Here is a 9,390-nt window from a genome sequence, read left to right as displayed (position 1 = left end):
AAAGTTGAGCTGCCTCACTGGCTTGTCTCCACATGGTATCATTTGGCATCCATAATATTTGAAAAAAATGTTAAATAATGCACAGTCTTTTGAAAAAATACACAGAAAAACTTGAAATCCTCTTTCCCCATCTGTCTCTCTGTTGTATTCACAAAGCAGCTCTCTCCACAAAATCTCTTCTTTCTCCCTAATTCTCAGAGGAGAGATATACATCATGAATATATGTAGTTAATATTTTTTGTCTCACATGTGTAATCCAATTTATTTTTTAATTTTTTTTTTGGTCTTTTTGCTATTTCTTTGGGCCGCTTCCGCGGCATATGGAGGTTCCCAGGCTAGGGGTCTAATCGGAGCTGTAGCTGCTGACCTACGCCAGAGCCACAGCAACGCAGGATCCGAGCCGCTTCTGCAACCTACACCACAGCTCACGGCAACGCTGGATCGTTAACCCACTGAGCAAGGGCAGGGACCGAACCCGCAACCTCATGGTTCCTAGTCGGATTCGTTAACCACTGCGCCACAACGGGAACTCCTCCCCAATTTAAATTTCATCACAGCCCTCCAAAGGCAGGCACTATTATTCCCATCTTATAGATGGAGAAACATATGTCCAGAAATTAATATTTGCCAAAGGTCACACAGCTAATCACTGGCAAGTGTTTTTGAAGCAGGCTCTGTGCTTGCTATAAAAGTGCATGTGGTCCATGGCCTGTGACTTCATTGTAGAGGGCTTCATGGTGGAGGCAATGTCTGAGCAGAACCTCAAAGGAGAAAGAGAAGCTCAGCATGGAGTTCCCTGGCGGTTCAGCAGATTAAGTTTCGGTATTGTCACTACAGTGGCTCAGGTCACTGCTGTGGGGTAGATTTGATCACTGCCTAGGAAAGTTCCACAGGCAAGACCAAAAAAAAAAAAAAAAAAATAGCCAGACACTCCACACACAGAAATGGACAATAGGAGTGTTTCTTAGGAAGAGAGGAAAGTCCGAGAGATGAGCATGTTAGATCATGGGGTGTCAGAAGAGAGGCGATCTCATTTCTCCCCATCTTATGCCTTCCTCTGAATGGTAGTGGTCCTGGCATTTAGGAGGCTTGCCTCATTTTCCATTTTTGCCCCAGGCATATTCTGCCAGTGCCCTTTAAGAGCCTCCATCACAATGCCTCCTTGTGTCATCTGAAAGAGACCATCTGATTCAGGCTGGTTCCCTATGCACTGCTCCCCTCCCCTACACAGGGGAAGAAAGAGAGATATGAAGGAACCCAGAAATGAAATCCAGCATAGGCCAAGTCAAATACACTTAATTCTTCAGGAATTACATGTCAAGACTGTTTTAGGGAACACAGCTCTCTAGCTGTTCAATGGAAGCATGTTGTCGTGAAAAGAACACAGTGGAAAGTGGATCCAGCCTGATCGCAGTTTGCATCTCAGAAAAACTACTTATCAGCTGGAGTAATTCAAGCAAATTGCTTGATCTTGCCAAGCTTCAGTCTCTTGATCTCAAAAATGGAGTTCCCTAGTGGCTCAGTGGGTTAAGGATCTGGCGTTGTCACTGCTCTGGCTCTTGCTACTATTGTGGCAGGGGTTTGATCCTTGTCCCAGGAACTTCCTCATGTCATGGGTTCAGCAAAAAAAAAAAAAAAAAACGAGTTTCTGTCATGGCAAAGTGGTTAACGAATCCGACTAGGAACCATGAGGTTGCGGGTTCAGTCCCTGCCCTTGCTCAGTGGGTTAAGGATCTGGCGTTGCCATGAGCTATGGTGTAGGTTGCAGATGTGGCTCGGATCCTGTGTTGCTGTGGCTCTGGCTTAGGCCGGTGGCTATGGCTCTGATTCGACCCCTAGCCTGGGAACCTCCATATGCTGCAGGAGTGGCTCAAGAAATGGCAAAAAGACAAAAAAAAAAAAAAAGATAGGCCCTGTTGCCAAAAAGTGGTGCCTGGTAGGTTTGTCAGAGAGGAAGTAGAAATGGCTGGCTCAAGTTCCATTGTGGCTCAGTGAGTTAAGGACCTGACACTGTCTCCATGAGAATGTGGGGTTCAATCCCTGGCCTTGCTCAGTGGGTTAAGGATTAGGCATTATTGCAAGGTGTGGCGTGGGTCACAGATGCAGCTCAAATCTGGTGTTGCTCTGGCTGTGGAGTAGGCCTCAGCTGTAGGTCCAATTTGACCCCTGGCCTGGGAACTTCCATATGCCTCAGGTGCAGCCATAAAAAGAAAAAAATAAAATAAAAAAAGGAATGGTTGGCTGGGGATATACTGATCTAATATTTACTTCAGTGTTGGGTGTCAGGGACTTGTCAAATCCAGGTCTCTTCTGTTGGAAGTGGACAATATGAGATTAGGAACTTCGGGTGGGAAGGTGACTCCTAGCAAGTAGAAGGAAAGAGAGGAGGTGGTAGATGAAGCATGGACAGAGAACTTTCCAGTCTTGAAGTCTTTTTTTTTTTTCTTTTTTTCTGCACCAGCACCATGCAGAAGTTCTCAGGCCAGAGATTGAACCCATGTTATAGTGGTGACAATGCATCCTGAACTGACTAGGCCACCAGGGAACTCGTCCAGTCCTGAACTCTTGTTGCCATGCTGGAGCAATTCCATGAATCTCTCCCAGCCTCAGTTTCCTCATTTTCTTTTCTTTTTTTTTTTTTTTTTTTTTGTCTTTTTGCCATTTCTTGGGCCGCTCCTGTGGCATATGGAGGTTCCCGGGCTAGGGGTCTAATCAGAGCTGTAGCTGCCAGCCTACGCCAGAGCCACAGCAACGCAGGATCCGAGCCGCGTCTGTGACCTACACCACAGCTCACGGCAATGCCGGATCGTTAACCCACTGAGCAAGGGCAGGGTACAAACCCGCAGCCTCATGGTTCCTAGTCGGATTCGTTAACCACTGTGCCACTTCGGGAACTCCAGTTTCCTCATTTTCAATGCCAGTTCAATTTCATGAATATTGGCCATACACATGCATTGCTATTTCATCGGTTTAATTTTATTTATTTATTTATTTTTATTTTTTAATTTTTTGCCTTTTTGCCTTTTCTAGGGCTGCTCCTGTAGCATATGGAGGTTCCCAGGCTAGGGGTCTAACCAAAGCCATAGCCACTGGCCTACACTAGAGCCACAGCAACTCGGGATCCGAGCCGAGTCTTCGACCTACACCACAGCTCATGGCAACGCCAGATCCTTAACCCACTGAGCAAAGGCAGGGATCGAACCCCTGAAACCTCATGGTTCCTAGTCGGATTTGTTAACCACTATGCCACCACGGGAACTCCTCATCGGTTTAATTTTTAAATGTATTTTTTCATATTCTGCCTCATCCCAGAAGAGATTTAAGGTGGCTTATAAAAATACACATATAACAAAATGAAAATGGAGGCACAGAAACCAGGGTGAATGGTGAACAGTGAATGACAGCCAGATCATTTCAGTAGTCTGTAATACATGTGAATGTGCCCAGGTGAATACCACTGCCACAGAACCCCTCATATATCATGCTTGCAGGTGGTAGGGCTTAGAGAATGTGTCTTAGGAGTTCCTGCAGTGGCTCAGTGGTTAACAAACCCAGCTGGTATCCATGAGGACGGGGGTTCTGATTCCACCCCTAGCCTGGGAACCTCCATATGCTGTGGGTGTGGCCCTAAAAAAAAAAAAAAAGAAAAAGAAAAAGAAAAAGTCTTAAACAGACCTAAAGGTACTATTTCTAGTTTACAAAATGAAACTGAGGTTAAAGTGCTGCCCTGGATCCAGCATGGAATGTGTATCTCAGGGACAGGGAGGAGAAATCTTTTGTGAATTATGCAAAGTATGAAATTTGGGTCCCTTGTGTTTGGCAAGAGACCACAGGAGCTGCCACTGCTTTTCTTTGCTGCCCTAGGAGCTGCGAAACCTGACCCACTTGACTGAAATGGTCAACTAAGAGGGGAGGCAAAAGAGAATAGACCAAAACTAGTATTTCAGTAAGTTATCCTGCCACTAAAATTCATTAAGTGCTTATAATGAGTCAGCTAGCCTGCTAAGCACTTCACATTTAATATATTTTAATCTTTAGCGTATCTAAATTACATGTTGGAGGGTAGGTAGCCTAGCAGTTAAGGGCACAAGCTGGTGTAGGAGAGGTGGGAGTCCTGCCTCTGTAGCTTGTTTCATATCCTTGGTTACGGCCTCTGTTCCCTCACCTGCGAGCCCCAGTTCCCTCTATCTGCTTCTTGGGTCGCGGTGGTGATCAGTAAATAAAGCGCGTTAAGTGCTTGGCCCGGTGTTATCGCACAGTAAACAACAACAGCATATACAACGGGCAAATGTTTTTTGATTGATAGTGATGGCAGGAGCGTCCAAATACTGATAAACTTTCCCCCCACCTCCCACTCCCATAGCAAACAAGCTCCTTGGTTTCCTTCGGGCGGCCACTTGAGCGAGTGCTGCCCGGGCGCAGGCTCCGCGGTAGGGAAGCCGCAGGCGGCATGCAGAGAAGGCGCGCCGCCTAATGCAGTTGTCAGTTAATAAGAGGAGAGGGTTATGTCATTAACAGCGGGATCGATGCAAAGGGAATTAAGAGGCTCTGGCAGCACCGTTGCCGCGGTCTCTGTGTAGGCCGCAGGCCGAGTTCAACAAAAATTCGATACGCATTAGCGCACTATCAGCGGCTGCCCCTGGCGCGGGGCCGCGGAGCTCAGTAGCCGCTGCGCCTGGATCCGGCGGCGGGGGACAGAACACAGTACCTTGCTGGGAAGCACCGGTGCCCAGGCAGATGCTCCTGCCTGAGCCGCCTGAAGCCCTTGCGTGGGCTACGGATGTCTCCGCAGGCGAACTTCCGTGGCCTGACTCTGGAGAGGCTGGGGGCATGGTGGCTAGGTCAATGTTTTAGCATTCCCCAGAGCAGTCTGCCCTTACCCCTCTCCAGGCCCCCTTCCGCTGACTTTAGTCACTAGGAAACCAAGTTGACCGGCCCAGGTGAGGCCAGGCCAAGGTGTAGCCCACCCTTCAAGAACGGACTTCTCTTTCATGACCTTTAATTATACCCTCATTACATGGTGGTCTGTATTAACTTTCTGGTCAATGTCTTTTCCCCAACCAGACTAAACTCCAGTGGAGAGAGTAGGGACACTGTGCATCTGCCTTGTTTATCTGCGCCCACAGTAAGTGCTCAGTACATATTGTCAGACAGAATGAATCCCCGCAGCAACCCAATGAATTTGTAAAGCGAGAAAACTGAGGCACAAAGAAATGAAGCAATAGGCCCACCAGTTTTCCAGCCCCCAAGCTCTTTCCTTGAACAAATCACTTCTGTCTGAATCTTGTTTCCCTCTAGGGAAAAATTAGTCACAGCTGCCTCTAAACTTTGTGCCAGGGACTAGGCTAACACTTCATTTAAATTTACTCCTTTAATTTTCACAAAACTGAGGTAGAAATCCCTTTATAGGAGTTCCCCTCGTGACTCAGTGGTAATGAACCTGACTAGTATCCATGAGGATGCCGGTTCTATCCCTTGTCAGGGGGTTAAGGATCCAGCGTTGCGGTGAGCTGAGGTATAGGTTGAAAAAAGATGTGGCTCAGATCTGGCGTTGCTGTGGTGTAGGCCAACAGCTACAGCTCCTATTTGACCCCTAGCCTGGGAACCTCCATATGCCATGTGTGTGTCCCTAAAAAGAGAAAAAAAGAAAGGAAGGAAGGGAGGAAAGAAAGAATGAAAGAACGAAAGAAAAGGAAGAAAGAAAGAAAAGAAAAGAAAGAAATCCTTTTATAAAGGTGGAATTTGATACCAGCAAGATCTGGGTACATTCTTTGCCTGTTTGCTCTCAGATCCATTGCTCCCCTCTGACACTCTGTGTCGGTACCCTCCTCATCCCTCTATCCCCCAATCCCACCTCCCAGCAGGCTGCCTTTCCCAGGCTTCCTGTCAGCTGAATTTTGTTTGGATTTGGGGAGTGGGAGCCATTGACTTGAGACTGGAGGGCTGAGGACAGGAGGAACCAGGATACTTTTCAGCCTTGGCAGCTTCTGGGCTCTATCTCCCTTCCTTTAGCCTCTAGACCAGGGATGGTAGTGGTTTCCTGCTCTAGCTAATCTCTGGGTTACTTAACTTTCTCTGTTTGGCTTCTCAGTTCTTCTATTATCTGAGTGGCGGGCCACAGTATTAAATCCCCTCTGTTTGAAATACCAAGAGTGAATCATTTTCCTGATTACTGTAAGATTCATGTTTGGAATCCAGATCTGTCTGATCACAAAAGTACTCTTAAAGGTTTTTTTTTATGGACGATGACAGTGAAGCCAAGCAATAAGCGTGATAACCATTTAACCACCCTGCCCAGAGAGCTCTTCCCAGCCCCTTCTTTTTTTTAAACGAGAGTTGCAATGTTTACTTCAGCTTCTCTCTCTTTATTTTTTAATTTTTTAGTTTTTTGCCACATGAGCAGCATGTGGGAATTCCTGGGCCAGGGATCAAACCTGCGCCACACAGCAACCACCAAAGCCACAACAGTGAAAACACAGGAGCTTTAACCTTCAGGGATCAGAGAACTCCCCGAGGTCCCTTTTGTAAGAACAATTAGTTTTAAAGATAATGATCCACTCATAAAACCTATTTATAATTTATTATTATGTTTAAGACTTTTTTTTTGCTTTTTAGGTCCACACCCACAGTATACAGAGGTTCCCAAGCTAGGGTCAAATCAGAGCTGTAGCTGACGGCCCACACTACAGCCACAGCAACGCAGAATCCCAGCCGTGTCAGCAACCTACACCATAGCTCATGGTTACACGGGATCCTTAACCCACTGAGCAAGGCCAGGGACCGAACCTGCGCCCTCATGGATGCTAGTCAGATTTGTTAACCGCTGAGCCACGACGGGAACTCCTATTATGTTTAAGAAGTTCTACTCTCTATAGATAAACTATAAACTCTATAGATACCTATAAATGAAGATATTAATAACATCTACTTCTAGAGTTGTGTTGAAGATGAAATGAGCTGATATATGCCAAACACTTGGAATGTGGTAGATGTTCCATGTTAGCTATAAAACCTGGATTTTTTTTTTTTTTTTAATTTTTGTCTTTTTAGGGCCACACCAGCGGCATATGGAGGTTCCCAGGCTAGGGGTCTAATCGGGGCTGTAGCCTCCAGCCTACGCCAGAGCCACAGCAACTCAGGATCCGAGCCGCATCTGCAACCTACACCATAGCTCATGGCAATGCCAGATCCTTAACCCACTGAGCAAGGCCAGGGATCAAACCCGCAACCCCATGGTTCCTAGTTGGATTTGTTAACCACTGAGCCACAACGGGAACTCCTAGATTTTTTATTTCTATTTTTATTTATTTTTTATTATTTTTTTGCTCCTTAGGGCCACACTCGTGGCATATGGAAGTTCCCAGGCTAGGGGTCCAGTTGGAGCTACAGCTGCCTGTCTATACCACAGCTACAGCTACACAGGATCTGAGCTTCATCTGTGACCTATACCACAGTTCTCAGTAACGCTGGATCCTTAACTCACTGAGCGAAGCCAGGGATGGAACCCACATTCTCATGGATACTAGTCAGATTTTTTTTTTGTCTTTTTGCCTTTTCTAGGCCTGCTCCCACAGCAAATGGAGGTTCCCAGGCTAGGAGTCTAATTAGAGCTGTAGCCGCTGGCCTACGCCACAGCCACAGCAACACGGGATCTGAGCCACGTCTGCCACCTACACCACAGCTCACAGCAATGCTGGATCCTTAACCTACTGAGCAAGGCCAGGGATCGAACCCACAACCTCATGGTTCCTAGTTGGATTCATTAACCACTGTGCCATGACAGGAACTCCAGTACTAGTCAGATTTGTTTCTGCTGCACCACGATGCGAACTCCAAAACTTGGATAATTTTTTTATACCTTCAGTTTTCTTAGCTTGTTGATCCTAGAGTGTGGAGGACAGCAGCTCTGTCTTTCATTCCCTTGAATTCTCCTTACCACATTGTAGATTCACCTTGCCCATTGGACCACTGAGTGAGAAGTAGTAATCAGATGGCTGGCCTGGCAGCTACATTGCACAGAAGATGTGTACAATGAACGTTAGATCTGAGTGAGTGCTCCTAAATCAATTGGACCACCCTAGAGACTTGGCTAGCAATGAATGAGAGTGTGAGGTGCTTTTGACGCGTGCATCCAGTGTCTGATTTGAGCGAAGATGTCTGCTCAGCAGTCCCGAGGGCAATTTTCTCCTGATTGATTTGCAACTTTCGATCTTAATGGAAAAGAAGCCAAGTGTAGAGGACGTAGTTTTCTCTAAGAACCAGAAATCCTCATTGTGCTTTCCTTTCCGAACTTGAGGAGTTGGGGGTAAATGCCATTTCCTATTACCTGCAAAGGGGCTACAGAGGCCAAAGTTTGCCAGGGAAGAGTGTTCAAAGGTTGGGGTGGGAGTTGGGAAGAGGAGCTTCTTAACCCACACAACTCCCAGTGATGTAGGAGGCCCGAAACCAGCCTTGATCACAGTCCAGTTGCAGATAGCAGATGAGGTGTTCAGCTATCATAGCCTAGAATCTGGAGCTGGGTGTCCCACTCGTGTCCTTGAACAAGGCACTTGATTTGAGCCTTCCCTGACTTTTTCACTGGTTGCTGGGGGACTCATGTAAGTCATTGATGTAAGCGCAATTTAAAGAAGTCTGTAGACCTTATAGATATATTTGAGGTTATAGTTCTAATCTAGATCAGCAACTGAAAAACTGCTTTTACCACACTAGCATAAACCCCCTACTCCTAGTAGTTAAGAAAACAGGATTTGGAGTCAAATGGACCTAGTTTACTGTGACCTGACAGCTTCTCACTTAACTTTTTTGAGCCCCAGATTCCTCTTCTGTAACAGGAATGGTAGTGCTTGTCTGGAAGGGTTGTGGAGATTAAACTCTAAGGTGAGAGTTTAAGAAGTTGTAGTTGGAGTTCCTATCATGGCACAGTGGTTAACGAATCTGACTAGGAACCAGGAGGTTGCGGGTTCGGTCCCTGGCCTTGCTCAGTGGGTTAAGGATCCGGTGTTGCCGTGAGCTGTGGTGTAGGATGCAGCTCAGATCCTGCGTTGCTGTGGCTGTGGCATAGGCCAGCGGCTACAGCTCCCATTAGACCCTTAGCCTGAGAACCTCTGTATGCTGCGGGAATGGCCCCAGAAAAAGGCCGAAAGACAAAATATAAATAAAAAATAAAAAGAATTTGCAGTCATGTTAGAATTGTTCACAAATTTATCTGCTAACTAATATGTTGGATCAAAATAGGGAGTCTGATTAACTAGGTCCCTGCAGTCTTCAGAACTCTCTAGTATACATGCTTTGGTTTGTCATCTGTGTTCCACTTCTCCACTACTTCTGTTCCCACTCGTAGTTCCTGCCAAATAGATAGACCTGGGCAGCCATGTTTGTGCCATACAACCC

Source organism: Sus scrofa, chromosome 2 (genome assembly GCF_000003025.6).
Source record: "Sus scrofa isolate TJ Tabasco breed Duroc chromosome 2, Sscrofa11.1, whole genome shotgun sequence".
Classification (NCBI taxonomy): Eukaryota; Metazoa; Chordata; class Mammalia; order Artiodactyla; family Suidae; genus Sus; species Sus scrofa.
The sequence above is the reverse complement of the archived record's forward strand: the minus strand, read 5'-3'. Positions refer to the sequence as shown.